This window comes from Mustela nigripes, chromosome X, assembly GCF_022355385.1.
Source record: "Mustela nigripes isolate SB6536 chromosome X, MUSNIG.SB6536, whole genome shotgun sequence".
Taxonomy (NCBI): domain Eukaryota; kingdom Metazoa; phylum Chordata; class Mammalia; order Carnivora; family Mustelidae; genus Mustela; species Mustela nigripes.
Window position 1 is genome coordinate 1,323,947 of NC_081575.1, and position 6,004 is coordinate 1,329,950.

Here is a 6,004-nt window from a genome sequence, read left to right on the forward strand (position 1 = left end):
TGTGTGGGCTCTTTCTGCTGGATAGGGATCAGGCTCCCTGGACTGGGGGCCTCCAGGCCTTGGGGTCTCCAGGATCAACATCTGGCTTTGTTGGTTCTCCCTTTTTCCTTTGGGTTTGGGGTAGGGATCACATGTTATCCACGGACATGTTTGTGCTTTGCTTGTAGGGTTCACTCCCTCACTTGGCATCCAAAGCTGCTGTAACTACTTAGGCAAAGAACTGTGTCTCCACGGGATGTGGAGAGCCCACTTGGGAATCAGGCAAGACTGTATGCACAATGCTGGCTACAGCTGGTTTTGTTTTTTGTTTTTTTAAGATTTTATTTATTTGACAGACAGAGGACAGACAGAGATCACAAGCAGGCAGAGAGGCAGGCAGAGAGAGGGAGGAGGAAATAGGCTCCCCGCTGAGCAGAGAGCCCGATGTGGGACTCAATCCCAGGACCCTGGCAGAGGCTTTAACCCACTGAGCCACCCAGGCATCCCTGACTATGGCTGTTTTAATGGGGAACAGCAGATAACCTGCCTATCGGTGTCCACAGGTGGGGGGGCTGGGAAGGAAATAAGGCGTGTAGCCAGTGGGTTTCTCCTGGAAAGCTGCTTGTTTAATGCCGTGGGAGAAATGCTGCACTGCTTCTGGGTCTAATCCAGGCCCTCACCTGGCAGTATTATTGCTTATCTCCAGGTCTTCTGTGGGGGAGGGAGTATTTCATAACCTGAAAAGTCTATGTACATTTTTTTAAAGTGAGTGCTAAGGAAACCCAGGGTAGCATGCCACGTGAGGCCACACATACTGGCTCAGTCCTGCCAGCAGAGGGTGGGAAAGCAGAGGAGCTGGACCCCACTCCCAGCACTCAGGTGGGAAGCAGAGGCTCCACAAGGCCTTCCCCGACAGGTGGGGCCCTGATATCACTTCCTTGCCTTTCACCAGCTCCTTGTTCAGGCAGTAGGACTTGGCCACAGCCAGCCTCGCTGGCACAGCACGTGTGGGCTCCTGTTTATGGCAACACGGTGAGCTTGGGGCAAGGATGGAACTGGAACCCCATCTAGTCCTGGCACCTGGTCATTTCTTTCTTTTTCTTGCACACTAGTCTTTTGCCCTTGTGTGTGTGTGTTTTCCTAAGAGTAATGCCTGCGTTTAGAATACACAGAAAAAAAATGAAAGAAATGAATTGCTTCTAATTTTCTCCCTATCCCCACAGTTTCAGCCTCCCTTGCTTGCTGCAAGTCACTCCCGCCCTGCCCGGCTCCTTCCCCAGGGCGCGGTCCCCTTCGGCTTGAACTTCCTCAGGCTCCCTACTGCTGCTCCGAGCCATGCCAGGCCGCAGGCAGAGACCTGAATGTTCTGTCGTGGGCAGTGGGCATGGACACAACATGCTTCCTCACCGATGACAGAGGGGCCTGACGGTCAGCTCCATGGGCTTGCGTCAGGTCACCAGTGCACCAGGAGCTCAGAGAGGCACGGTGACGCAGCTCCTTTCACCAGCTAGTCCCAAGTCAAGTGTGTGGAGAGGAGGGACTAACCCTGCCTGGGAACGCAACTGCCCCGCACTCCGTAACTGGGCAGGCCATGGATCTGGGCGGAAAGGCAAGCGGAGCCTCCTGGACCCAAGGGCAAGGTTGACATGACGGTCTGGAGTAGCTGGGACAGAGCGTGAGGAAAGGGAGCTGAGCTCGGGCGTCCCAAAGGGAGAGAGATGGTGCCTTGTGGCTGGGACAGCCCTCTACACGCCTCTGTCTGTTGCAGGAAAGGAGGAGCGAGGCGTACTTGGCACCACTGTGGTTTCTGGCACGAAAGAACACAGGGAATAGTCCCACCCATGTGACACAGTCTCCCCCTTTCCATTCATTTATTCCCCAAGGACAACAACCTCCATTTGTGTCCATGTGCCCCGATCCAAAAGCAGTGAATAGCTAGGCGTCAAGGTCTCCACTTAGTGCTTTCCATGACACTGGGACTCGCTGTCTGAAAGCTCCCACGGCCCCCTTCCCCAGAGCAACCCAGGGCTCTGGAGTTGCCCCACCAGGACAGCGGCAGTCCAGTTCTCATACTCTCAAGGGCTCAGGGCAACCTCCTTCCCCTCGGTCCCCACCAAGGGTTCTGAGGGGCCCAGGGGCACAGCAGGGGGGCAATACCTGTCCTTGGTTCATGGGACAGTGGATCCGGGGGCAGAGGCCCCAGCAGCCCAAGGTGGGGCACCAGGTGTGCAGGCTTGAGCTGCCAGAGCGGCACCACCCAGGACAAGGAGGCTGAGACAAGTGCCCCACAGACTCTTCGAAGGGTAGAGCTGGCAGCTGTGCTCCGACACTGGCTCTCCAGCTGTGGCCCCTGCTGTTCCCAGAGGAAGAGGAGGTCCCTACAGGGCAGGCCCAGTGGTGTACCTGCCTTGAACCCTTGCTGCACAGGATCGAGCAGCGGGAGCTAGAGAAAATAAGTCAGGGCCGCTGAGGCCTGGCACCAAGCAGGGAGCCTGCAAAAACTCCAGAGGTACACGGCCTGGGGCTGCGGAAGGCCTTAAGGACAGGGGAGAGAGCCACTGGGTCCACACTGCTCCTGAACCTGGGTCTGGTCTGCTACCCTAGGCTCCCAGTGGCCGGTCCCCGAGAGAGGCCGTCCCACTGGAGGCCCGCGGGACACAGGTGAATAAAGTCCGGCCGCGCCACTTCTACCGGGCACGCTGGCCAGGGCCCCCACGGAAGCACAGCTCCATTGCCGAGCCGAGCCAACCCAACCAGGAGCCCCTGTCCGTCCCCAGACACCACATCGTGCCCAGGCAGCTGGGACACACGTCGGGCAGCAAGGGCAGAGGATGCCAGCCTGGGGGAGAACAAGCCCATGGGGTCAGTGCCGGACAGAGCCTACAGGCCAGACGAGGCCTGAGCCTGAGCCCCGCGCGGGAGGGGGCACGGGCGGGGAGGGGGCGGGAGGGTAGCAAGACCGGGATGCCATCCCTGCAAAGGGCCCCAGGGTAGGACAGGCCGATGGCACCAGGAAAAGGAGTCCCGGGACTCCCTCCTGCTGGGGGCAAACGGGCCCGGGACAGAGAAAACTCCCGGAGGACACCCCGGACCCCCGCCGCCAGCGCCCTGCCCTCCAGCCCGGATGCTAGGAGGAGACAGGGAGAGGTGCAAGGTCCAGGCCCTCGGCCGGGCTCCCACCCAGGTTGTGAAGGCCCGGGGACCCGCCGAGAACCGCAGGGGTTGGTGCAGCCTCGGGCCCCCCAGGCCCCACGCCTGTTTGCCAACAGGCGCTGGGAGCAGAAGAGCGGTCCCGGCCGCACGCCCTCCCCAGGCTGGCCCCATCTCCCCTGCTAACTCTAGGGAGGGGACCGCTGGTCACCCTAGTCTGGAGCAGCCCCCTGCCCTGCAGGTCCTGTCCCCTGCGTGTCCCCTGAGCATCCCCGCGGGTGTTCCCCCCCGCCGCCCCCCCCCCCAGCCAGCCTCCACACCTGGCCCAGCCTCACCTCTGCTCCTGACCCTCACTGTGGCCTGTCGCTGCCCCGCCCCGCCCAACAGGAGGCTGGAAGGGGACTGGGGGGGAGCAAAGGGGAGCACTGGCCCTTCAGGGTGGGTGGGCTGCCACTCAGCGACACAGGAAGGGAGTCCCAGCACTTCAACAAGGGCAACGTTAGTCTGGGGAACTGTGGGGTTCCCGAGGGGGCTACCCGGCATGGGGGGGCCTCACCTCCCTCCAGGACATAGGGCCAAGGTGCTTCAGGGCAGCTCCCAGCCCCAGGATCCCGACGGAGCCAGAGGAAGGAGGATGGGGTGGCCGCTAAGACAGGGTCCGCGAGCACGCAGGGTGACAGGTGCCACCACAGGGACCCCAGGTGCGAGCAGCACTCTGCAGCTCTGGACGGGCCTCCTCCGGCTCCTGCTCCCACTCCCGCAGGCCCATCCATCCCAACCTCAGACAGGCTCCCCGCAGAGAGCCGGGTCCCCTCCTCCCAGGGAAGGTAGGACATCCAGGGGACGGCACTACCCAGCGGGGGCGGGGGGGCAGGCCATCCCGCTGTCCCGCTGCTCAGGGGCTGGCTTGGCCACCTCCACCCCTCGGGGGCGGGGGGCTGTCTTCCCAGGGGTCCCCGAGCCGGCCCTGCCTGAGGCCACGGGCAGGGCAGGAGGGCTGAGGAAAGCACGGCACAGTGGGTGGGGTTGGGGGCTGTCCTCGGGTGGGCACATCTGCTGAGGACAGGCCGGTCAGAGAGGGTGAGGGCCTGGTTTGGGCAGCGAAGCTGGGGCGGGGGCAGGTGGGCAGGGACAGGATCCGCGGCCAGCGAGGGCGCCCACCTGCAGAGCGGCCACTAGGAGGAGCCCCTGCACAGCTGGGGCAGGGGAGACTCGGCACCCGTGGGGCCCTCGGGAGCCCTCCTGGGCGCGGGGCCCCAGAGGGAAGGCTACAGGGAAGCCGGGCCCTCCTGGTTGTTCCTCCTGCCCAGGGCCGAGGGACAGGAGGGTGGCTCAGCTCAGGCGCAGGCCAGGGGACTGGTGAAGGCACTGGTCACGTGTCGCCGGGAGTGTGGGGCTCCCCCGGGTCTGCGTGTCTCCAGGGGAGCCATCTCCAGGACCACACGGCCCAACACCCCGGCGGAGGGATGGCCCCAGGAACCACGACCCCACGACCCCACAGTCCCCGCCGAGCCAAGGCCCGGCAGGCCACGCCCCAGTCTCTCGGCTTCTGCTCCGGGGAGACACAGAGCCAGGCTCCCCCGAGACCCACTGTCCCCGGGTCCAAAAAGCACAGGGCGGCCCGAGACGGTGCCAGGAGCTGCCACCAAGGGCCCTCCCCGGCACCGGCCAGCGGCGACAGCCAACGGGCAGAGCGCCGCCCCCAGAACCTGTGTGACAAATTTGGAGCTACCCGAGCGAGTCCGAGCCTGTCGTCACCGGGAAGTCATCTCTGAGTCCCGGCCAGGAAGGATGGGGCGGGCGCTTCTCCCTTCTCCGGGGAAAGGAGACGCCCTTGGGCTCCCGAGGCCACAGCCGGAGCTCCTTGGCCAGACCGACCGCCGCGCCTCCACCGCCCATCCCGCCACAGGCCACCTGGCACCTGCCACCCCCTGAGCCAGCAGAGCCCAGCACGCACACGGGGCTACCTGGCACGGTCCGTCGGGGAGGAAGAGGGGCCTGTGGGCCTGCACCCCCGCAGAGGGGCCTGCCCCTCTCCTCTCCGCTCCCCGCCCCGACCTGCTTGCCAGCTGCTCCGTGGAGGCTGGAGCACAGGGGAGGAGAGGGGAGTGCGGAGAAGAGCAGGGACTGCGCCTGCGTGCAGAGAGGTGACCCCCCCCACGTGCCTCAAGCAGGGCAAGCTGCCCCTGCCCCTGGGGAAGGCAGGGAGGACTGGGGGCGGCGGGGCAGTAGGAGCCACTGGGCCCAGCGGAGAAGGTCTGGAGCCTCCTGCCTGGGTGGGGCCTGGGTGAGGGCCTCCCAGCTCCCGGGCCTGGGCGGGGGTGCTGACAGGGCTGCTGGGATTCTGGGATGGGAAAGCCCTTCCTGCCCCCGAGCCCCCCCGACTGCCTCCGGGGCTGGTTGCCCGCAGCAACCCCGAGCAAAGGGCAGTGCGCACGCTCCTTGGGTTCTGCGGGGCCCCACAGCAGCTCTGCCACGTATCCTGCTTGCTTTCTGGGGCTTTCCGCGGGTTCTGTTCGCAACCCTGCGAAGACGGAAAAGCCGGGGCGCCTGGGGAGGCTCTGTCGGTTGAGCATCCCACTGGCGACTCTCGGTTTCGGCTCAGGTTCTGATCTCAGGGTCCTGGGATGGAGCCCCTGCGGGGAGCGGTCTGCTTGACGATCCACTCTCTCCCTCGCCCCCCCCCCCCGCCCCTCCCCACAGGGGCGTGCATGCGTGCTCCTCTCGCAAATAAAGCGACTTAAAAAAAAAAAACAAGGAAAAGCCTGGAAAGTCCGATGACACAAAACCCAAAACTGTCTGCCTGACCAAACACACGCCCCAAACTACAAAGTCAGGGGACAAGTGACACGGTGGGGGAAAGAAACAGCAGCAA